This window comes from Anas acuta, chromosome 4, assembly GCF_963932015.1.
Source record: "Anas acuta chromosome 4, bAnaAcu1.1, whole genome shotgun sequence".
Classification (NCBI taxonomy): domain Eukaryota; kingdom Metazoa; phylum Chordata; class Aves; order Anseriformes; family Anatidae; genus Anas; species Anas acuta.
The window spans coordinates 75,268,635-75,294,780 of record NC_088982.1 but is presented as its reverse complement, the minus strand read 5'-3'; the positions used below and the strand labels follow the sequence as shown (position 1 = coordinate 75,294,780).

Sequence of the window (26,146 nt, the reverse complement as noted above, 5' to 3'; positions counted from 1 at the left end):
TGCCTGGGAATCACAACTTGCAACAGATCATAAGGCTCTCAAAGTAGAATGCATCTATCATCCAAAGCACTTGAGTTTTTCCTCCACGGAAGTACAGAAAAAATCTTATTTGAATCTTAAGTTTCTGCTAAGAAAATGTTTTCTGTCACCTTTGATACAATCTTCTTAGAATCACCCCATCCATACACATCTTACTTTCTGTGTCTTACCTTTGTGAAAGATGGGCAGTAAAACTCACTTCAATGAGATAATACACCTGTGTTATTACCTTTTAAAAACATATATGTAAAAAGAAATGGACATTTGGACACTTCTCAAATAAATTGAATGAGGTGAATCAAGAAACAGAGTCAAGATGAGATTTTATAATACATGTACAATACTGCATCATTTTAGCAACTGCAGAGGATCATAAAGTTCAACAGATTCAGTGACACTAGTAGTTTCCCTTCAGAACTCCAGAAAAGAGAAAACAGGGCAATCCCATGACCTGAGGATTAATGATGCATCAACTTCCTACATAGTTGTTCATTAGAAGATTTAAAACCCTTTTAAAGCCTCCCCAACCCCCAGTGATGGAGATGACAAAGAATATACAAATTCAGTGTAGTTGGTTTGCAATACCTGTGCAAAGTGGTTCAGTGGGAACTGAACCAAAGAGCACACCTTACTCCAAAAGGTCTGCTATCAAAAAGTGTGGCAAGGTAAAGTAGGGCAACAAACTTCAATCAGAAATTAACTTCCAAGAGGTGACTCAGTTATTTACTCTGAGCCATGTAACTAGGCAATATTTATGTATTGGTTAGTAACTCAGAAAAAGGTAAATAAGAAAGTGGGAGAATACTAAGGCTATGACCCTGTATACACTGGAAAGCTGTTGTGAAAGCAACTTAAATGACTGCAAACACTGTGGCTACTGATCTATCCAAAACCCAGCAAGGTCACTGCTACTCTAAAGTAGCAATGAAACAGTGTTCCTAATTTTTTCCCTATACTAGTAAGAAATTCTTGGAATGCTTCATTTTATGTTCAGTAAAGTCTTCTAGATAACTGTAAGAGAAGCAACGCTCACAGCAGATAAATCACTTTTACAGAGAGCACATCAGAGGACCTGTATCAAATTGATGTGTCATCGGGAAAGTTTCTGGCAGCAAGGACAAGACACCAGATTCAGATGACTTGCATTTAGGGATTAAAGCTAAAATAAATCAGTTATTTAGAATCAGGGTATGCAATGCCATTCAAAAACACCTTGTTGGTAGGATACTGGAAGTTGACAAGAAAGGTGGTAATTTCTTTCTTTTTTGTTTGTTTGTTTAAATGGAAAATTTCTTCCAAATTACCAGCCAGTAATTCTGAAATCTGCTTCAGAGAAATTTTTGGAAACTACAGAAGAACAGAATTAGCAAAACCACAATAAATAAGATCTGTTCAAGAAGGATCAAGAAAGCTTATATAAAGGCAAGGCATACATCAAAAATACATTGTAAAGTTTTATAGTCAATGATAACAGAGTCAATAAGAATATTGATGAGATAGATCAAGTTAATACAGCATACATACATACAAGGTCTTCTACAACATCTTTTAACAAGTTTTTCAAATAAGCTGAGCAGACATGAGAAGGAAGGGCCTCACATGAATAAAACAGATGACTAAAAAGAAAGATGTTGAAGGTTAGTGCAAAAGTCATTTCTCTCTCTGAAGAGAGATACTCAGAGTCTTACAGGATTTATTAGAAACCCTGGTGTTCAGCATGCTTTTAAGTTATCTGAAAAAAGGAGTGAAAAGTGTGATGACAAACTTTCAGGCTGCCACTGTTATTCATGGTGGTAAAAATAGGAATTGACTGTGAAGAACTGCAGAAAAGCCTTGCAACCGAGCAACTGTGTGAGATAATGGCAGATGAAATTCAGAAAGGATAGTTGTGAAATGATGCACATAGAAAAAAAAATAATAATTTTTACCTACACAGTGATAAGCCAACCACTAATACACAGGAGCAGGAGCAGATACAGGGTCACTGTATATAATGCTGTGAAAACATAAATCTGGTATTTGGGACTGGAAAAACAGAAACGTGAGTATTAGCAATTACTGAAAAAGGAACAGAAAAATAAACAGGAAAGCAAACAAAAATATCATTATCTCATTGTACAGACCCACTGTTCTGTTGCATCTGTAAAACTATATGCAGTTTTGGTCTTCTCCTCGCAGAGAGAATAATTAAAGATATAGAATGGCTTCCAGAAAAGGAACAAGTGGATGCAGTAGCCCTTCCCAAACTGCAAGCAAGAATGTTTGTTTTTTGACGGTTCTACTTCCACTGCTGCTATAAATGGATAGGAAGATGAACATTTCAGAACATATTTCAGTGTTTAGGAGGGGTGTTGTGGTGAGGGGTCTTCTGATTCTGAAGACAAAAGTTTTCAAGCCTAAGGGTTTAATGTGAAAAACTCATACATGGATTTCATAATTGGCAATGAATAGAGGAGAACTACCATGAGGAACCACTGGATTTCAATAGAGATAGATACAGGGGAAAAAAAAAATCAACTACTTTTTTTTTTTTTTTTTCATGCAGTTAAAACAACAGAATGCTGAAGTTACATGAAATCTCATTTAGAAATTATTAGTAACCTAACACTTTATTTTTCTCCTAGTTTATATTGGTTAGCCTTTGAAGCTAGGGGAGAAATTATTCTTTTTATTTAAGAGCAACTAGAGAACTTAAGTAAGAAATCAAGACCAGAAATCGGGAACCGATTTATTATTTATTATTTTATAAAGATTTATTACTGCTGGGGATGAATCAATACAATATGGTATTACACAGGTATTTATTCTCAAGAAACTAAATTTTAGGGAATGAAGAAAGTTAGCAATCAACATGGGAATATATATATATACATATATGTTATTAGGAATCATTAAACTGGAACAGAACAATACTGCTCCTTGTAATCCCATTTAAAGTGGTGTCACCCAGGAGCTGAAGTAACTGGCTTGTGCTGAAAAGTATGTTATTAAAGAAGAAATTACACAGAGTAAGCAAATTTTACAGGAAATACATACCTAAAGGCTTTTAAGATCACAGCAGGAAAGATACAGTATTCTATCTTCTGCTTTAGAGAAAAGAGCAAAAGTCTTAATTCCAGGAAAAAGGATTATGCCCTTACCACTTCAGGCTTTGGAGTCTAAATGAATACTGCATAGCATTATTATCATCATGCTTAACACACAAAGCTCAACACACAAAGCAAAGCTCAACACACAAAGCAAAGATGATTCCTCAGCATTGTTGCCAAGAATACAGACTTGTTTGAATGACACTAGCCGCAGAAGTAAATTAAATACATTTTTTTTCCCCCCAAAAAATAAACTGCACTACATATCAACCTAATGCTGGCAGCTCAGCTAGTGCAAGTTATTTGTATTTGAAAAATTAAGCTGAAATTTCAGTTCTTCATGAAAGGTTGCAATACATTTTTAATACCAAGGAGAAACATATTACTAATACTGGCCATGAGAAGCCAGCATTGATCATTCAAATGTGGAGGAGACTGTGAGGGACAGAAAAGTACAACGTAGTAATCTGGAAGGAATTATTTAGAATTTCCACCAAGAAAGGCATAATTGCAAACTGCAATTTCTATTGTGCTTTTAGTTCTCACTTTTGATCCAGTACAACAGAAACATCGCATACTGGTATTTTGTATATGCAAAAGAGGAAGTCTTCAGGCTTCTGGTTTCTATGAAATCACATTTAGACTTGGCATAAGTGCAGTATTTTAGAAACTATGCAGGGGGGCACTTAGCACATCAGAGACACAGGATTTCAGTCCTTAGATAACTAAGTCTTAGTCCTTATATAACTTGTTAGTATCATTGAGGAAGGCTGGGTCTGCTTTTGAGAAAGGGAAAGGCTTTTTGTTCTGTAAGGACAAAAAGCTGTTACACTATCGGGCTTAAAAGCTTTTATCAGGTACCAGTCAGACCCTAAGAGGTTATTCTCCCTCTGATGCTCAGCCTGCCTTCTGGACTTGAATTGTCAGTACCTCTGAAGCTTCAGACATTTTCTTTATATAACACCTTTGAGAAGTAAGAAGTATTTGGGCACTCCTAAAGGCAGGATTAAAATTTCTCCTGTGTTGGATTTGTATTCCTTGCTCATGACTGTCAGCTGCTGACGCTCAGATCAAAAAGAAAGCCTCGTTCTTCCTTCCCTCTTTTTCCTGACTCTAGATCAGGTCACAGGTTAATTTTTGTTTATTTTGTGTTGCAGAATAATAATATCACTGGTGTCTGTTTTGTTTTTTCCTGTTCTGATCTTGTGGCATATTATATGTATGCTTTTTGCTGACTTCTCCCAAGATTGTTTATGCTTCTAGAAAGTGTGTTTTGGCAAGGGCAGAGGGAGTGTAATGAAGAGAAGATACTTTGTGGCTCTCACAGACTGGCAATTTATTGCATGGAGTTTATTGCCTGTATTTGGATCAAAACATTCAGGTTCTCCCATTATTTTACTCTTGTATTTTCTTTGCAATAACAACTTCAGAAATTATCATGCCATGTCCCACTACTATCAACCACAAAATGATTATGAGGTCCTTGTTATCATAACTTGACCTTCCTTTAAGCAATAGAAATGTTGATCTACCATGGTCCTACTTAAGGAAACATACCCAAGGAAATACATTAACATTACTTTTGAGAAAGAACATCTATTTTCACTCTAAATATTAGTTTATTGAATTATGGTAGATAGTGCCATACTGTCCAGCTTTCAGAAGGGAAAAATAGAGTAGAACACGAATATGAAAACAGTAGGTTAAGAGAAAAGAAAACGGTGTTAGGATCTACTTAATTTGGCCTTCCTCCCTAGGAACACTGTTCAGTCATGGATGAAGAGATCACAGAAGGCCACGGCCAGATGTCACATAAACACCACAGAACTCTTTCAAAATTACTATAAGGTTACTTCCTGATTCATGATGATGAAATGACGGATACAGTATAAAATTTAGGATTATTCTATTAGATGAGGTATTTCCTCACACATACAGAGTGGCTGCCCCGTTTGTGTTCAGCTGACATAATCCCTCATGAAATTCAGAGGTAGAATACAATGTATATTTTGTATTTAAATGTGTGAGGCAATGGCTGAAATGCTTTTTGGCTTTTAAAGCATGAGAGATATTCTGATACATGAAACTGAATTTCCATATGTTTCTGCCATCTCTGCTCTTCTGAAAAGAAGCCTGCTAAGAAACATCATGATTCATGTTTCTGAGAGCTGTGCACACCCATCATGGAAAAGCAGCAAAAAGCACAACTCATGAACATTTCTGAAGTGTCAGGAACCGACTCCTGAGCAGAAGATTTTGAATTAGCTCCCTCAGACAACATGCACACTGTATGCACATCCATCTCCATTTTATTTTCTTTGCCACATAACTCTTGCTCTCACAGCATTTACTTCAGTTTTGCTGGTGTAGCTGATTGTGGAACTAGCTGACAAAATGAACAAAGAAACCAGCTAAAAGAAAGATGCCCAGTATGGGAAGTGTGGAAACTTTTTTTTTTTTTTTTGTAACTGCTATCTTGCTTATTATATTATCAAATAAAGTGCTGCAGTGATACAATGCTGTGGCTAGAAGAGAGATAAAAACAAATCATGGAAAAAAAAAAAGTGTGTGTGTGTGATTAAGCAAGATGTTGATACAGAAAAAAAAGTTCTTCAGAACGCAACCATAACAACTTAGCTTAGGGCAGAGATCTCTCTGGTTATTCTGCAGAAGGCTCATGAATTGGTAGTAGTAAGAGTACTAAGATACTGTGTTTCATGTAAACAGGATCAACATAACTTCTATGCTAATTATTTCTTCTTTCCATTTTGTCTTTTCCATTGTTTTTCCACACATGCATCCCAAAAGTTTCAAGTTGTGTCATGTGAACAAAGCACCAAGGACTCAAAGAAAATAAGAAATTTGTCATTTTAACCTAAACAGCTACTTGTTAATGAAATAAAGGCAGTAAGACAGGTACCCTATAGCTCCAGGAAACAACTTTAGTATAGAACAATAATTTTAATAAAAATACATATGACAGTCATTTGTTGCAAAAAGACCTGATAAATTGAAATCCACATAATGTAGCATTTCTTCAGTAAGACATTATAATAACAAAATTAACAAATAAGCTCAAGCAGAAGACTTAAATCAGTGTGGGAACAGAGTAAATGCAAACTATAAAAAAGGGAAGAACAAAACATCACTCAACTGAGGTTTACTGTTTTAGGCTTCAACAATCAACACCACCTTTAGTCCACTAGTTAAATATATATGCACACATAGAAGTACTATAGTAAATTATACATATATTTTTCATTGACCTACTTCTGTTCCAGCTCATTAAAGTGACTATGTTCCCCTCTTGTCCCCTCTGGCTAGGTTTAATAGTGTCTCTGCCTTCTGGCTAGGTGGTAATTAAATCTACTAAATGAGTGGCAAGTAGGTGGGAAAGAAACTATTTGTGCTTATCCAAAAGGGAGTGGCCCAATTAACACTTCGTTTAGGAACTTGACTTTTAAAAATTTATTATAACTTGAAAGTAATTCTCAACAATTCTCAACTCTCAACACCTCCCAATGTGCACCTGACACAGGAAAGTCAAACAGCCAAACTCAAAGCAAGGATCTCAGTAAAGGTCTATTAGCAAAGACTTAGAATTGCTCTAATACACTTAAAAACAACAACAACAACAACAACAAAAAGCATCAACAGCCACTACGCTGAAAGCTGTTTTCAGAACTGCTGAATCACTTTACAGGTCTCAGTGTTTAAGGGAGAGTGTAAAGAAAGGAATGTCAGAGGATAAAACATCTCCCACGCATAAAACATCTCCCAAGTTTCAGTGAAGCAGGGACAGAGAAAGCTGTAGTAGAACATAGTCTGGGATTGCTCTTTGAAAACTGGGTGATGGTAGGCTATAGCTGGGTGCAAAGGAACAGTGGATTGACCCACCTGCAATGGAAATAAACTGATGAAATGGAAATTTGTGGTTAAAACTATTCTTAGTGCTGTCTTTTACTTTACAGTCATTTCAGAAAATTGTGTAGGCAGACTGCTTCATGAGCGGAGTATTAGTTTTTTGTAATTTTCGCTTGGTTTGTGCTATCCTCATCTCTCTACCTTCAAAAATTCATGTGGCTGAAGAGAAGATGGTTGGAATTTTCTGAAGACAGAAAGTTATATATGGAGTAGTAATTCGTGTCGACAAGACGGCTGATATTAATAAAGAAGGGGGAGATGTGGGAGTGTGGCCATGGGGGTGAGCAAGCCCCGTGGCTGATGATAACATTAGACACTTAACGATGAGGCCATCAGGAATATAAAAGAGTTTAGAGGAAACAAAGAAGGGTGACTCAGGAGACTCCACGCAGTCTCCGGGTTGCTTGTTCTCCAGCTGTTAAGGCATGGAAGTTGTTGGGCGTTTGCTGTTGCTGTTATATGCAAAGTTGTTCGACCAATGAAAAGTTGTTTTGAAAAGAACTCCTGTGGTGAAGGGTTTAAGAGGGGAGCCTGCCCTCAAGATAAAAAAAAAAAAAAAAAAAAAAAAAGCAACACAATGAAGTTATGTCATCAATAAAGAAGCAGAAAGAAGGAATGAATAGGGACAGGCTAGCAGAACAGAGATCAGGACGCGAACAGGCACATTGATCGCCTCATGATCGGTTCAACCAAACTCAGCAAACTGCTCAGAGAAGCTCGTACTGAAAGTCGCTGGAAACGGGCGCACCGAAGCTGGGAAGAAGCTCAAGCTGAGAGAAGCTGAGCCGCGCACACAACTGCCCCTCGCTGGTTAGCAGCTGCGCATTATGGGGAATCATGCATCCTTAGGAACAAAGACTGTCCTGGTAACCTTATGGCTTACTCTCCTTATTAACAATTGGACAGTTTATGAGCCTGAAACATGGGACCAAATTGATGTCAAGGTGTGGGACTCTGCTACTAAAAGCGACAAGGTTGCAGTGGGATTGCTCGGCACCTGGCGAGCAGTCTCTGAGGCCTTGAAGAGCCGCGTGGGACCAGTCAGACACGTGTGGTTTGCCAGACAGTGAGGGAGCTGCGGGCTCCTTTACTGATCCGACTGCTACGCCATCAGTCCGGCCCCTCTGCTGCTACAGCCATCGCAGGCCTTTAGTGTTCCGCCCCCTGGTGACCTTGACCCAGGCCTATTGGCCTTGAAAAGGAGATGGAAATGTTTTTCTTTGATGCGGGAAGCTCAGGATACATAAGGCCCGAAGGCCGAGTTGCTTGACAACTTAAAGCGAGACATATTGTTCAAAGGGAATGGAAAATGGAGACTTGTTTGTAATTAAGAAAAGGAATGGAAAACGGAGGCTGTTAAGTCATGGAACTTAACGGATTGTTTGTTACCTTTCCTGATTGTACGTATGTATAGGCATACTCGGGTTTAGTATGTAAAGCAATGTTCTGTATATTTAGAATGTTTGATATTTGTGTGTGCGTGTTGGTGGAGCGTAGACTCCCCACACACCCAGCACTTGCCTTTTATACCTTTTATTTTTATAAATATTACTAAATTCAGATTGAGTTGAGACTTTGTTTATAACACAGAATATAATAATTTAATGTCAGAGTAATGCACAGTTGCATCTAGCTACATAAATTATGTTCAAAACCTCCGGAAATAGCAATCTGTATTGTATGCATATTATATACATAGATCTCCACAAAATTGATATGCAGTTTTTTGAGATTGAGATTACATTGCCAGATCAGGCTAAACACTTCATTAACAGGGTACCATCATCATATTTCTTCCTTATACCAGAGTCTTGCTTTGAATCTAAATGGATTTCAACAAGCATCCACAAGGATTGCGAGGGCATAAATGAACACCGGAAGATTTGAGACCAGGCTTTAGAGTTTTTCTTTCGGGCCTTCTACCTCCCAAAATCACAGCTTTCTAACAAAGATAAAGGCCCCACAGTTCTGAAGGAGATAAGTACATGTTTCCCTTTAAAGTAAACACCACTGAATTAAGTCTTCTGTGTACAAGGGGGAATGAAAACAACAAAAAAGCTTCTAGCAAGTTTCTATAGAAAGAAAAAATATTTCAGTTGCCAGGAGCATCATCAACGATTTGCACGCATTACCACTGAACAAGTATACAAACACAAAGGCAGAAATGGAGGCTTATTGGTCTACTCTGTTCTGGTCTCAACTGAGCAACAATAAATATCCTACTGATATGAAGCAGGTATTAACTAAGCAGCAAAACAGTTCTTTACACCATTAAGTTATCCTGACCTGCCAACTTCAGATCACAAACAGCAAAACATTATTACCCAAATCTTAATCATTACAGGTTACAGGGAAACATTCATTATTTCTATCAAAAATACTGAAAATACAGTTACCATACAATTTTTATCTTCCTTTGGTTCACTCTATCTGCTAAAGTTGTTGAATGACAAATAATACAAGAGTGGACAAAATATTTTCAGGAATATATCTATTTTAAATTGGAATGGTTATAGCTAATTCTCCATGAGTAAGACTAAGTATCCAAGACTTACCATAAAACTAAAATTTCATAGCTCCTAATGGCATCTTCATAAAAGAGCTTTCAGTCAGTTTTCAACGATTCAGTTTTTCTCCACACTGTTCTAAGTCATAAAGACTTTACCAGACATAGTGGGGTAATGAGGGGAAACAACACCAGCAAGAAAAAGGAAAGACAGAAGAAAAAGAAGGAAAAGAAAAGACAGAGACAGAAAGAACAAGTGAGATTTTTCTGCTCTTTGCTTGCGTTTTGCAAACCAAAGTATCCAGCTAAATTCAGGTAGGAATTCAGAGCAGGAGATTTTGTATGAATTGCCCTTTTCCTAAAGGACAGTCCAGATTTCCCATCTGTTTTAGGCCAAGCTTTTCTTTACTCCAACACTTTGAACAGTAAGTCCCATTTCCTGGGAGGGATGCATCCCTTGAAAATGCTAAAGATTCCCAATGAGGACATATTCTGAAACTGAATTCAGAGCAAATAGTGCATTTCTTCTTCATAAATATAAATTCAAACCTTCCCCTAGCCATATTGTCACTTGGAGGACAAATAAAGAATTACTATAGAAATGAACAATAGTTTGCTTTCCCTACAGCCACCTATTTAGAGAGCTGAAAGCATCTTTTGCATTTGCAGGTAGTTTTGTTGTTGTTGTTGTTTTTGTTTATTTTATTTCTCATTTCATCACAGAGAATCAAATGTCATGTCCATCCTGATCTTCCGGAATCTGGCACAGATTGACTAGAAATAAGGTAAAAACACAGTTCTGATTCTGCCACGTAGAGATGACTGAGTGACTTTCACATGATTGAGAGCAATGAATCCAATATCTTTTGAGGTTCACCACATTCCAATGCCTCAGAATTTATTATATTTGTCATGTATGGACAAAACTAAAGCTCATCTAGAAACAACATCTAGTAATTATTACATCTATGGTTATGATGTTACAACCTATACTGTCATTATTGGGGAGAAAAATTCATGTGGTAAATCTGTACTTGTCATTCTATTGCTTACACACTCACATATTGCAACTCCATGCAACTTTCATCTGTTTACACTTTGTCACTGCTTAAGATGCCTTGAATCTTGAGATTTTATTTCTAGAAGTCATATAGTTAAAAAAAAAAATCTGCATGCACTTCAACTCTTATCATTGCTTTCTCTAGAGGGTGATGAGTCAAATGTCTAACTGAGCAGCCAGCAATTGTTTTGAATGACAGAAATGAAAGGGTAGCCAGCACTGAGTACCATTTCTTTCAGAGATGTAGCAATAATATTTAATCAAACATTACCGCACCATTTTCTGATGAGCAAATAGGTCTCCAACAAGCCTCTAAATCAATAAAGCTTATCTGTATTAATAGCGAGTAGCATGTCAATAGACCATCACATTTTCTTAACTATTAGGACTAGCAGTTCTACAGATATTATCTGAAAACTGAGAAGACTTTCAGTTTTTGTTTGTTTTTAATTTAATTTAATTTTAAATATAGAAATGTAGTCCAATTTAATCTATTGATCCTTTGATGACATTTCTCTCAGTATCACATTTACTGATTTTAAAAAACAACTAAAAGTGTTCAGAGTATAGTAATTACTACTAGGATATTTGCTACTGCTCTTTCAGCTTATTTAGTTAAAGGGCCATTAATTCTAGCTAAAATAGTTATATTACCTGAAGCACTATACTCCATCTTTGACCTAATATCTACCATATTAAAGTCTGTACAACCATCTTAAATAATTTAAAGTTTATGAACATTGGGCAGAACTTTTATTCCAGCTATTCTGAGACCCCTGACATCTGTACTTAAAGATTATTAAATCATCTGTGCATATTGTCTAAGCCATTTCACTGTTCAAGTATTCCAGCATCTTCCTCCAATTGCTTGCCTTTACTTTCTTCCAAGTCCACTCTTTCTAAACAAGTGTTTCTTTATAAGCTTGACTTTCCTCTTTCATCTGCTCACCAAAATAATTGCTTGATTAGGGGATATGACCTGGTTCATTTTTGCCATGTAAGAGATTAACAGAATTCAAGCTTTGCAGGAACCATATCCTGGTTGTGAAGCTCTTTGAGCAGGAAATTAAAGGTGATTTTTACATAGGATACCATGCAGGTTTTGTTATCTGTCAGTCAAACAGGCCACAAACAGGGTCATCGAATAGGTACTGAAGTACAGTTCCACTTGCTTTTACCACTAATAATTTTCCAATAATCTCTCAAAGTATTTCTTTTATTTATCCTGGCTTTGGTATCCAGAGTCCAAGCAGGATAATTACAAAAATACTGCCAACATATTATGAAGGGCGAAGCTCCAGTTTCTTTATCTACTATTTATCTTTCATCATACCAGATGCATTTTTATTTGTCTCCTTAGCAGGCACCACTACAAACTTAGATTCAGTATCAAACCACTGCTGCAGTCAAAGGAACATCATAGACAATCAGACACGAGCTTTGCTGCGAGAAAAAGAAAGAAAAAGTCTATTTACAGTTCTAAGGAGAAATAAAGAGCCAGTTAAAGACGTGTTCTGAAGGTACGATTAGACAAGCAATGTTAAAGTCTTTGTAAGATTGAGGCCTTTTCCTGTAATTCTGTAAGACTACTTAAAAAAAAAAAGTATGTCTAAGGCAAAAAAGCTTTTAAATTGGGAAGGTCCTTTACTTTGTGGAGGGATGCGTGTCTATTTTGTTTTGTTTCTACTGAATGGAAAACTTTAGTTGAACTTGAACATTTCTTAGTGATATGGTTTAGTGGAGGACTTGCTAGTGTTAGGTCAGAGGTTGGACTTGATGATCTTGAGGTCTCTTCCAACCTAGGAATTCTGTGATTCTGTGAGAAGTTACAGACTCAAGTGAAATTTTACTAGATAGAGAAGGTATTAGTTATAGGAACATATACCAGTGTAAGTATTCCCTGTACAGATTACAAGATGCCTACAGAAAGACCGTACTGCATGAAATTAAGTAGTTAGAAAACATTAATATATTACAAACCCAGACTATACTAGGTATGAGCAGTATACAGAGCAAAGAGAATTATTTGCCCAATGAGTTTAAAATGTAAATTTTCATCACAACTACCTTTCCTTCCTTATAATTTTCGTTTAAGTCATTTCCTTAAAATCAGCAAAACAGTAATTTATAAATTGAGAAGAAGAGAGAAATATTTCAAAAACACCTAGCATTTCCTCCGTCAGACATCCAACTAAACTGGTGCAAGTTGTATATTGTGATATATGGCATAATAATTCGTGTCAAGAAAATGGTTGATATTAATAAAGAAGGGGGAGATGTGGGAGTGTGGCCATGGGGGTGGGCAAGCCCCGTGGCTGAAGATAACATAAGACTCTTAACAATGAGGCCATCAGGAATGTAAGAGTTTAGAGGAAACAAAGAAGTGTGATTCAGGAGACTCCATGCAGTCTCCGGGTTGCTTGTTCTCCAGCCATTAAGGTATGGAAGTTGCTGGGTTTTTGCTGTTGCTGTTATATGCAAAGTTGTTTGACCAATGAAAAGTTGTTTTTGAAAAGGACTGCTGTGGGGTGAAGGGTTTAAGAGGGGAGCCTGCCCTCAAAACAAAAAGAAAAGAAAAGAAAACAAAACAAAACAGAAGGCAACACAATGAAGTTAGGTTGTACGTATGTATAGGCATACTCGGGTTTAGTATGTAAAAGCAATGTTATGTCTATTTAGAAAGTTCAATGTTCGTGTGTGCGTGTTGGTAGAGCATAGTCTCCCCGCACACCCAGCGCTGTTTACTTGTCTTTAATAAATATCACTAAATTCAGATTGAGTTGAGACTTCATTTATAGCATATATGGAGCATATACATGTAGTTGAAAGTGTTCAGCAATAAACATATTAGATCACAATATTTTTGAGGGTGGGAAGGTGAAATGGAGTTAACGTACATTTTCATCTGTGTTTGAGAACCAGATTATCATGATTAGGCATAGCCATGTGCACCTGAGACATAGAAATGGTCCTAAATGTGCCCAACACATATGTTTGCAAATTGGAGAAAGTATCCAACTATAGACAGCTTTAAAGAAGCACTTAGACAAACAGTCCTTACATTTTTTCCCCTCTTAAGAGCCTTCTTCAGCAGTTTCACAAAGCCTATTTTATAGTTTCTCTTCCCTGCCCTGCCTAGAGGTAACCCCTCCCCATCTGCAATATAAAAACAGTAATCATCATTTTGAAGAGATGAGAAATACTTTTCTAAAACTCCTATTCCAGAAACTATTTTTTTCCCTTTCACACTCTGCTAACCTCATCCAGAGACAAATGGAAATAACTCAACCTACAATATTCTTACCCAACAGGGTTTAAAAGCTGCAAATACCATACAAAATATTGAAAGGAAAAAGTAGACAAGAGCTAAACAAACAACTCCAGTGTTGGGGCATCTTTCTATTATGCAAAATATATAATTGAGAGCACAGCCTGGCTGTTAAGATAAGCTCTTTTTCAAAGCTACACTCTGATTATCCAATTGGACCTTTTCAGATTATGTCAAAGTTGCATACTGATTTCCAAAAATGAATAGCTGCATCATAGTCCTTGTATTAAACACACAGAAATCCTTCTTTGCCAACTACATTGGATAAGGGAAAAAATGCTTTTGTCTGGAGGATAAAAATAACTAGAAAATGAATGGAAAGTTTTGTGGGAATGAAAGGCAAAAGACAGAAGAAGAAAGTGACAGTTTGAAAATTGCCTCCTTCTAGAAAATCTGCTCTTGGACTCAGGTAACAACATTTCTCCTACAGCCATGAACTGAATACTGTTCAAGGCAGCACAGAAGGGGTGGCGGTGTGGCTCTCTATATTAGAGAGTCTTTCGATGTTGTAGAACTCGAGGCTAGGAATGACAAGATCGAGTCCCTTTGGGTTAGGATCGGCAGGGACAACAAGGCTAGTGTCCTGGTCGGGGTCTGCTATAGACCGCCGAACCAGGATGAGGAGACGGATGAGGAGTTCTACAGGCAGCTGACAGAAGTTGCGAAATCGTCAGCGCTTGTACTCGTGGGGGACTTCAACTTCCCTGACATATCCTGGAAGCACAACACAGCCCAGAGGAAGCAGTCTAGGAGGTTTCTGGAGAAAGTGGAAGATAGCTTCCTGACGCAGCTGATTAGTGAACCTACCAGGGGTGGTGCCCTGCTAGACCTTCTCTTCACAAACAGAGAAGGACTGGTGGAGGATGTGATTGTCGGGAACAGTCTTGGGCAGAGTGACCACGAAATGGTGGAGTTCACTATTCTTGGCGGGGCCAGGAAGGGAACCAGTAAAACCACTGTATTGGACTTTCGGAGGGCTGACTTTGGGCTGCTCAGGACACTAGTTGGTGGAGTCCCATGGGAGGCGGTTCTGAAGGGCAGAGGGGTCCAGGAAGGCTGGGCGCTCTTTAAGAGGCAAATCCTAATGGTGCAGGAGCGGTCTATTCCCATGCGCCCAAAGATGAGCCAGCGGGGAAGAAGACCAGCCTGGCTCAACAGAGAATTGTGGCTTGAGCTTAGGAGAAAAAAGAGGGTTTATAATCTTTGGAAAATTGGGCAGGCCACTAAGGAGGACTATAAGGATGTAGCGAGGCTGTGCAGGGACAAGATTAGGAAGGCCAAAGCTCGTCTGGAGCTCAATCTGGCTACTGCCGTTAAAGATAATAAAAAACGCTTTTATAAATACATCAACACAAAAAGGAGGACTAGGGAGAATCTCCATCCTTTACTGGATGCAGGGGGAAACTTAGTTACAAGAGATGAGGAAAAGGCGGAGGTGCTCAATGCCTTCTTTGCCTCAGTCTTTAGCGGCAAAACCGGTTGCTCTCTGGATACCCAGTACCCAGAACTGGTGGAAGGGGACGGGGAGCAGGATGTGGACCTCACCATCCACGAAGAACTGGTTGGTGACCTGCTACGGCACTTGGATGTCCACAAATCGATGGGGCCGGATGGGATCCACCCAAGGGTACTGAGAGAACTGGCAGATGAGCTGGCCAAGCCCCTATCCATCATTTATCAGCAGTCCTGGCTATCGGGGGAGGTCCCAGCTGACTGGCGGCTAGCAAATGTGACGCCCATCTACAAGAAGGGCCGGAGGGCAGACCCGGGGAACTACAGGCCGGTCAGTTTGACCTCAGTACCAGGGAAGCTCATGGAGCAGATCCTCTTGGGAGTCATCATGCGGCACTTGAAGGGCAAGCAGGCGATCAGGCCCAGCCAGCATGGGTTTATGGAAGGCAGGTCCTGCTTGACGAACCTGATCTCCTTCTACGACAAAGTGACGCGCTGGGTGGACGAGGGAAAGGCTGTGGATGTGGTCTACCTTGACTTCAGCAAGGCTTTTGACACCGTCTCCCACAGCATTCTCCTCAAGAAACTGGCTGCTCTTGGCTTGGACTGGCGCACGCTTCGTTGGGTTAGAAACTGGCTGGATAGCCGGGCCCAAAGAGTTGTGGTGAATGGAGCCAAGTCCAGTTGGAGGCCAGTCACTAGTGGCGTCCCCCAGGGCTCGGTGCTGGGGCCGGTCCTCTTTAACATCTTCATCAATGATCTGGATGACGGCATTGAGTGCACCCTCAGTAAGTTTGCAGATGACACCAAGCTAGGTGCGTGTGTCGATCTGCTCGAGGGTAGGAAGGCTCTGCAGGAGGATCTGGATAGGCTGCACCGATGGGCTGAGGCCAACTGTATGAGGTTCAACAAGGCCAAGTGCCGGGTCCTGCACCTGGGGCGCAATAACCCCAAGCAGAACTACAGGCTGGGAGAGGAATGGTTGGAGAGCTGCCAGGCAGAGAAGGACCTGGGAGTGATGGTGGACAGTCAGCTGAATATGAGCCAGCAGTGTGCTCTGGTGGCCAAGAAGGCCAACGGCATCCTGGCTTGTATCAGAAACACTGTGACCAGCAGGGCTAGGGAGGTGATCGTCCCCCTGTACTCGGCTCTGGTGAGGCCGCACCTCGAGTACTGTGTTCAGTTTTGGGCCCCTCGCTACAAGAAGGACATCGAGGTGCTTGAGCGGGTCCAAAGAAGGGCGACGAAGCTGGTGAGGGGCCTGGAGAGCAAGTCCTACGAGGAGCGGCTGAAGGAGCTGGGCTTGTTCAGCCTAGAGAAGAGGAGGCTCAGGGGTGACCTTATTGCTCTGTATAAGTACATTAAAGGAGGCTGTAGCGAGGTGGGGGTTGGCCTGTTCTCCCATGTGCCTGGTGACAGGACGAGGGGGAATGGGCTAAAGTTACGCCAGGGGAGTTTTAGGTTAGATGTTAGGAAGAATTTCTTTACTGAAAGGGTTGTGAGGCATTGGAACGGGCTGCCCAGGGAGGTGGTGGAGTCACCATCCCTGGAAGTCTTCAAAAGACGTTTAGATGTAGAGCTTAGGGATATGGTTTAGTGGGGACTGTTAGTTTTAGGTCAGAGGTTGGACTCGATGATCTTGAGGTCTCTTCCAACCTAGAAAATTCTGTGATTCTGTGAAGAGTAGAAGTAGCTGAAAAAAATAAATCTGGAAGTGGCCAGAGATTTACTGGGCTATTGATGTGGCAGGAAGGATAGTCCAGTTGTAGTTCATTCTTACAGAAAAAAACCCTACTCTTTCATCAATTTATAATTTCAATAAGAAATATCATTCCTGATAGACAGACACAGCATACTAATTACCATATAATTTCACCGTTTGACTTTCAATGACATATACATCTATTTAATTTGCCTTTAATCAGAACTTCCCTAGGAGATGTATTTGCATACTAAAGGTATAATTCTCAAACAGTTAGAGGCCTGCAATCTTACATGTCACTGAGCTGTGTCTCAATCCCTCATTAGCTAGATGTCATCTTTTTTCGGGTATACAAACTGTCTTTAGAAGGTTATTACAAGACTTACAGTATAGCAAATATATTGGCAGAGTATGGAGATAAAATTTTATACTGCAATTTCTTTAAAAGGTATTTTTCTAGCAATTATTTCTTCCAGTATATAAATTTAAGGGATAATACTGCCTAGAAATGTGTTTCAGATTTGAAGCAAGCCAGTACTGGATCTGAAATGTGCAATTAAAACTTTTTGTTCTGCTTAATTCCCATTTTTCCAACAGCAAATACCACTGCACAATTGCAAAGCTGCTTCATTTTCCTATTTGGTTATCTTCTAATGCAATAAAGCTTCTGACAATTCACATCAGATTAAAACATATCACTCCTTAAGTGCTGTGTATTTCAAATGAAGATTGTGCCATGATACTCAAAATACACCATTCAGTGCTGTTTAACACTTGGTCTTCTTAAACAATGCTTACACACCTAAAAGAGCCCATTCAGATGATTATGTGATTTTTTCCTGTGTCACAACAATGAACAAGGCTTGATACTGATATTCACAGACTTTATCATATAATTGTTATATCATTGCTCTGCTTTCTAAAATAAACTTCTGAGGATCATTATATCACAATAAAGACCAGCAACTTCTGCATGTATGAAAAAACAACAACTTTAAAACTGTGAAACTATTATACATTCCTAAGCTTCCTTGTGATGAGGTTTCTTATAAATTCAAATGAAATACTTTAATATGGAAACACAGATTAATATTTTATTGCATATATATGCAGTTTGTGATTAACTAATAAATAACATAGAATGGCTTACAGCGTTTTGCACTGGAAATTAAAAAATATTGTAATAAATATTGTTTGTGGAAAGTGCTCAGTAAAAGAAAAATAATATAATAAATACTCAAATATAATCTCTTCAAAAGTTCTCAGATTCAAAACAGTACCAGATAATTAAAGGCTGCTAGTTTTTGTTTCCACTCACAAGCAAGCCCACGCACAAAAAGGGTTCATAATAGATGGCACCAAGAGCTGATAAGCTCCCTGCTGTAGAATGCACAGCATTTAAGAGCAGCTAAATGGGCTGCCATTTAGGCAGATCTTTATAAGTCTTAAAGATCAGGGTCAATTTAATGTGCTTTTGGAGGCTTACCTCAAAGCTCAACTTAGGACCTAATAAGCGACTTTGGATCAAGACCCTGCTTTTTTTTTTTTTTTTTGGCTAAGTCAGACCTGAGATGATCACAGACCAAATGTGGAGGGGAGCTCCCATTCCCAGGAGCAGTTGAGCTGACGGTCAGAAGCTATTCCTACACTTCTTTTGCCACATATATTTTGGAGCTGCAAAAATGTTTCAGAGAAACATTTTTGGATTTCTGTCTGCCTCCATCCATGAAAATTCTCTCAGTAAGTCTCTTTATTCTTCCCATACCACCCTGCAGTCGTGGGCCTGCAGGCTTTACTTTTGAGCTGGGCGATCACAAATAGAGGAAAACCAAGAGCAAAACAATGCTTCTTCCAGAAACACTGTCATCTAGTCTGGCTGAATCTTGCTTCACAGAGACCTGGCCCTGTAGAAGGCGGAAGATACAGGAGGTCTTTTCATATATTCCTTCAAGAGGAGAAAAGCCTATTGGAGTCTCCCTCTTTCTGTTTAGGGCAAGGATAGATGAGCATCTGAACAACTTCCTGAAGAACTCCCTGCAGCCTCACAAGGAGGAGGTCTATCAGGTTACTTGCTGCCACTGCCTCAAATACTGTTCTCCAACACACACTTCTCACATGAATAACAAAAATAGGGAAGTATTAGGGAGATGCTAGGGTATTTTCATTTTAATCTCAGTATTTCAGGAAAATCTCTATATTTTAGTTTTGTAGCAAGGTAATTCAGCCAAATATATTTTACTGTTTCTAAGAGGATCCTTATTTTATAAGGACATGACTTTCATGAAAAAAAAAAAAAAAATCAAATGTTTTATCTTGGACAGCTCTCACTCTTCTAAATTCATCCCCTTTCCTCTGTTTCTCTAATATGTTTCTCTCATTCTCTAGTAACATACATCATAAACCTAGGTAATATTAAAAAGAATAACACTTACAAAATGTGACTGACACAAAGAAAAAAAAAAAAAACAAACAGAACAAAAAAACAACCAACACCACAGTTGGGAAAAGCCTTGCTTTTATAGCCAGAAATTCAACTTTGATGGAGAGTGGAAGTAAAATGCTTTAATAGAAGAACCACTTACAAAACCAGCAATGTTTAAGAATTCTGTGACATAGCACATAAATCTTTACAATTCACTTTTTTCTTATATCTTAAAGAAGGAAAACCCCATTACAATCAAAAATCTTGTCTGATGTGCAAGAGCACAGAATAAGAACTGGAGTTTTTAACATCACAGCTCTTTGTAGCAGACACTTCAAAGTTTTAATCTAAATTCTGATTCAGAATTGCATAAATTACAGTTATGGAAATGTCTGTTTCAATCTGTCTGAAAATGCACACACACTTCCTGAAAAAGATTTAACCCTTTGAGTTTTTAGCTTAATGTTACTTTTACCTTTGCAGTCTGACATTTGAAGACCACAGTTTTTAATTTCATAATGAAAGCTTTCTAATTAATAGAAAAAGACTCTCTCATAAAGGGGGAAAAGCAACCCAAGCACCCAACTTGATTATCTGAGCATCTGGATGCATGAAAGAAAATTTAGCTACCTAGCATCCTTCATGGGTTTTAAAGAACTGTTACTGCCATACATGTCTGTTGACCTGGCATATTCAATGAAATAAAAAAGGCTACTCTGATGCCATGAGGCTGGCATCAGAGTAATTTGCTGCTGTTTTGTGACACTTTTCAGTTTTCAGTGCTTTTAGTAGCAGAGAGAATTCTCACAGCACAGGCAGCATATCTGTACTCCTTAATGCCAACAAGGGAGACTCGTCAAGTATTTGGAAAAGTTATGGGTTACTAAGTAGACAGGAAAAACTTCTAACTCAGGAAATCTTCTAACATGAGAATAGATGGAAATACAAGAAAAGGGTATCAGAGGAATTATCATACATGCCTGCCCTTTCTTAACTCTGTAGTAGGCATCTGCTACAGGATGTTTTTGGAGACAAGAAGTACCATTACTCTAACTCACTGTGATAATTTTCAGGTTGTACTTGGTATTCATATTCGGTTGGCTGTAAGGAACTCTTAGGGAGAAAAAAATTACTCAGATGTTCTATATACAGGTCAAACTTTTTTTTTTTTTCTTTAAATTGAATTTGTTATTGGAAAAAAAAAAGCACGGGAACAAGAAATGGGAGATAGAATGGATTCTTATCCAAATCACTGCTTTGTATGGTTGAAAACTATGTTCTGATTAAAATTACTGGTTATCTGTTTTGAGTTACCTTTAGGTAACATCACAGATGAAGGAAGACAAAAATAGGTGTAATAATTACAAAAATGAACTATACTGTCATTATTAAAGGCTGTAATCTTCTGGTTTAAGCAATTGGAAAAAATTGTCAGGTTTAACAAGACATCTTCAGCTTACTGAAAATTTTTGAAGAACAATGAAGACTCTAGCTCTCCTGAAAAATCAAACTTTTCTTATGTGTCTTCAATATAGATCAAAACAGCAAAAAGATATTGGTACATACTAACATACACTAATGATAGATGTGTTTTCTCCTGCAATGAATAAACTTAAGTGAAACAATATAATGACAGATTTGTATTCGGACTATATCAGGTTATACTAGATTGTCAGCTGAATCCATTTGGTCAAGAGCAGATGTTGTAGGCCAGATCAGGAATGCAACCAGTTTGAACTTTATGGGGCATGTTTTATTCAAATAAAAAACAATTTTGTGCATCACATGTTAAGTTACACTTTACATTGAGGATTAATGATACGACTGCAATAAACTTCTGAGAATTCAGCAATATATAAGTACATTCATTTTCTCATGTTGTGATAATACCATGTAGCATTAACAATCCTGTTGATTTTTCCTCAAAAGTTTTACAATATGCAACTGCTCTAAAACAATCATGTTTTTGTCATTAGCGGGCTATATAAAGAATTTCAAGCTTCCATTAAAATAAGTTTCTGCCACTCATAACTAAAAAAAATAAACAGGAAAAGATAAAAGGCACACACTTTTCTAATAAAGAAAGCAATGTCTTTACTTATCCAATTGCTGAGTTATAATGGAATTCAGTTTTTAAAGTCTGTTGAAGGAAACCAGGAGTCAAGCTCCTGTACGTTTTATTGAATCTTTTAAACTTTTGTTTTTCATGGTAAATTTGATTCTAAAAGAAACATTACTTCTGGAACAGATCAAGATTATCCAGCAAAAATAAATGATTCTTTTTTGAGTAACCATTGACAATTTTTTAAATTAACATGAAGTACAGAAAAATTAAGAGCAATCAAAAGAATAAATACTGGTGTAGCCAAAAAACCCTCCTAATAACCTTTGAAAGGAAGGCAGAGCTTTTAAATAGTCCAAACCATAACCAAACAAAACACATCAGGTTTGAGCCTCTAAATGCAAACTTAGATTTTGGATTACTGTAAAATGATTTTCAATATGTCTTTAATTACTCAAGCATATTGTAAAGTCTTGTATTCAATAGTTTAGTGTAGATTGTTTCATGAGAAAAAATAAAAATATATGCAAATAGAGAAGAAAAAGAGCTAAACAAAGAGAAGACTGAGTGTAGCTTCAGTTTGGCTTAGGCTTGAATTCAGAGATGACCATGTAAGTATAATTTCACCACTGCTATTCTTTTACCTGCCAGGAAAATGGGAGTATGAGCAAATATGACACCTTTTTCCTGAAGGAAGAAGTGACACCACCCCTCCTCCCCCATAGCCAGCCCTTTTCAACTCCATAGCCACTTTTCTGACTTTCTAAAATTACCAGCCCTCCCTCTCTTTCTCACGGTCTTCAAGTCATTTAGGGCAGATACAGAAGAAAAAACTGTCTAATAGAATAAGAACATCTTTCTAAAAGAAGGTTTATAAGAAATGTCACAAAATAAGTCAATATATTTTCTAATACTGAAACTTCCATTTCTGTATGCTGAAGAAACTTTTTACAGAAGGCTCATTTACAGTAGCAGAATATCAGAGAAATGTTAAGTAATGGATGGTGCCAGAGTAAAACTAAGAGTTTTACTGTTGCTTATTCATATTCTTCCTACTCTCTTGTGCTCAGCAGCATGCTCATGGCGTATGCCTCACTGTTCCTGCCCATTTGGCTGATTTTTCTTCCAGCAGTGCCACTGATAGAAGACGTACATTTGAATTCCTAAGCTTTCTCACTGTTGCAGGAATACAGCAGCTGGTTTAGAGATGAAAATAAATACAAACAAAAATTTTCCAGGAAGAATGAATTTTCTCTCAGCACAGCTGAAGCTGCTAAGCCTGGGTTTTGTTTCAGACTTTAGTTATACTTAGAAGCCTGAAAAATACTATCATATAAAATAAAGCTATCCTGTTTGTGAAGTGTTCTTTTGAACTAGGTGAAATCAATCATCAAGTGAAGCATAGTAATGATGGGAAAGCAGAGTAAAAAAAAACACACATGGATGACCTTAAAATACAGTTTCCAATCAGATCAAGAACTGCACTACTGTGAAACTTCATGGTAAGTGGTGAAGTTCATTGTAATAGTTCATTTACATTAGGGTCTTAAAACCGTAAGCATAAAGAAGCAGCATTAATCGCTACAGAGAAAAATGGTGTGTTTTATAACACTACAAAAAAAAAGCAACGTCCATTTCAAACTTGCATATGAAGAATAAATTTTTTTTTTTTTTTTTTTTTTAAAATTACAAACTCACTAAACACCTACTAAGGAGTAGACCTACAGTCTCTTACGACAGCTGATCATCAGCAAGTTTCTCACAGTATCAGTTAATAACATTCTAGTAGCTTAAAGTAAAGCATTATCTACTGGAGAAAAGAAAGTGTAATACAGAGGTGCTGCTCATTTTTAAAGATTATTTTTTATTCCACTGCATAGAAGTTCCAACTAATTCCTGTACACACATTTGAAATAGTTTCAAATAAAGTAGTTTTCAAAAATTAAAGTTATTTGGAAATCAAACATCTGTATACGTGAACACTCAGACACAGTGGACAATGACAGATTTGCATTTGTCTCATAAATGTATTTCAGCTGAAGTCTGACGTAGCTGGCTTGCAATGAAAAGTACTATGCTTTGCAAAAAACTCGCAATTGGCTCTAATCGAACCTCATAGTCTTGACAAAACTGGCAGAGGTCTTTCCATCTGTTTACAGTCTTTTACCCATCATAGATGAGGTTAAGAAGAAATCCACAGTGCAAGAAGTTATAAAGTAGCTTCTCATATCTACATAATACATCACTTATGCATAATATTTTAATGGAAAAAGCTTCCTCTTCAACAAATATGACCATCTGGTATATTACGTAGCAACATTCAATTTATTCATTTATTACAGAAAACAAAACAAAACAAAGACATTTATTTTCTTCTGAATGCCTTTGAGCAAAACTAAAATAAGAGGGTTTGGGTTATGTGTTCATCTCCAGGAGCACACAAACCGCCAACCGCTTTTGCACTCTCCCCATAAGCACTTCAGCTGCGTATGAGAAAGCCACAGACTTCCCATTTACCCTGCCCTGTTTCCACAGATGGTTTTGGGCTTTCAGTTTAGGTAAAAATGGATCTAACAACCACAGGATCAACCTAGACCACTTTTGTCTCCAGGTTCTCTGTAAAAGAGCGTGGCATGAGTACTTCCTCACAGCTCCTAAGGGCCCCAGATGGGGCTCATCCCAGACTGGCACAGTGATGACACAGGTTTAACTCTAAGGGAATCTTAACAGCTGGGATCCTTCCCCAGCCTGCAGCATTTTCTGTATGTGCCTGATTCAAATCAGTCAATAACAAAACTTGTGTTGACTTTAAATGGATTCTCAAGCTGTAGATAAGATTTTATAATATTAAGTTAAAAATATTATCAGGTTTCTTTATAAATCTAAACTATCCCTCTAACTTTGATCAAGCCTCTGCTCTAGCACTTTATTTCTGTTCCAGGTTGAGTTACTACATAACATCAAAGAACAGTTAGAAATTGATCCCCAACAGTTTCACAAAAACTCCTTTTCTATTACTTTAGCTTTACAATATCCAAGAACTCCTTCTAGTGCCAGGGCATAAAGGATAACAAAAAACTTGGAATCAATATTAATTTCATACCTGTCCAGAGGAAACACTGAAAACAGTCCAATGACTCTTCCTTTTGTAGATCAGGCTGAGTGCAATTAGCAAGACCGAAGCAATTAGTTGATTAGGACTTCACAGCTAACATTTCCCATATTCTGCTGGAAAACAAAAGCAGGCATCAGAAAACTCAAAAGAAGAATTAAATCTACCCTCAATAAAACTTAGAATTATGAACATTATAGCTCTTCTTTATAATAAAAATTCAACGCACATTGTTTGACAGGACATATTGTATAGTAAGTTAATAGATTTCCTAACTTAAAATAAAAAAGTGTCAAGGGAAAATTGAAAATGAAGTCATTTTTAAGAGATATTGTTACCAAGAATCACACTTCAGCCCTGGTATCTTACAGACAAATTCTGTGAAACCAAATTGGTTGAAATACAACATCCAAAGCATGATTTGGAGCAAATTATCACCTTAAAAGCTGAAAGGGACACATTTATTGCCTTCCCCCTGTTCTCTAAGTTCAACTACTGAAGTAAGCTATTTGATAAGGTAACAAAAGATTGCTTAGAATTACCACACGATTGCTTTAAAGAGTTGTGCACATTGATAGACATTTATTACATGCAGTTTTACTATTTTGAAGATACACCAGCACAGTAAATCAGAGAGGGTTACAACACTGAAGAGCTGCAGCTAAAGCCTGACCAAATGCTAGACTGTGCTTTCTACAGCCAGGACGTGAAACACTTCAAATTTTAAGCTGTACTCAGCTTGATTGATAACTTGTTTAATGTGCAGGAGAGTCATTAAGTGCCTGATTATAAGACAAAATATTTAAGTATAATCATGAGTTTTCAAATTACATCTTCCTTCCAGTTCTGGTCGCTAGTACTTTAGGAGCTATACTACATGTTTTCTTGAGAGATTCATTTCTCACTCCTTGCTGTTTCATTATTTAAAAAACAAACAAACAAACAAAAAAACCCACAAAGAAATCAGAGGAGAGAAACACCAGCCTGCATAACCGTAAAGAGTGTGAAACACCACTTGAGCTGATACCACAGTATTTCAACTCTCATGCTCTGGAAGTGAGAACTTTGTAAAGAAAACGACTTTCACCTGTAGGTAACCCCCTTAGCAGCACCAAGCTCTGAAATAAGCAAGCACAACCCTACTGCTGCTTTAATAGTTGTAAAGAAACTGATGGTGGCCCTGCTGGAGGGTGGTGAAGTGTTAATTGGCAAATTAAGGCTGTTCTGCACTGAAGCATTGAGGATAAATTACTGCACTGAATATGCATTTTCAGGGCTTATAAGGAAATTGAGTGGAAGATGTATAAAGACAGCTAGACATGCTGCTAGAGAGATGGGAGTGACCCAATTTATTTTCTGATGTCTACAGCAGTCTCCCCGCACTGAGAAAGTGATTTGTACTTTTAGGGATATTGTTTACTTAAAGAATAAACTTTATCCGTGAAAGGAT

General features: G+C 37.9%; 1 long non-coding RNA gene across 3 annotated transcripts in view; it reads right to left on the bottom strand.

Annotated features, from left to right (window-relative positions):
• The window catches only part of LOC137855289 (uncharacterized), a 49,793-nt gene extending 23,917 nt beyond the window's left edge, over positions 1-25,876 (bottom strand). Inside the window, exons 1-2 of one of the 3 annotated variants that reach the window (XR_011095678.1) lie at positions 25,784-25,876; positions 24,688-24,812 (exon numbers count right to left, since the gene is read on the bottom strand). This is a non-coding gene — a long non-coding RNA (uncharacterized lncRNA). Of the gene's footprint in view, positions 1-24,687; positions 24,813-25,652 lie in introns of all 3 variants that reach the window. The other 2 variants (XR_011095677.1, XR_011095676.1) reach the window with 2 other exon arrangements.
• Between the last annotated feature and the right edge of the window lie 270 nt (positions 25,877-26,146).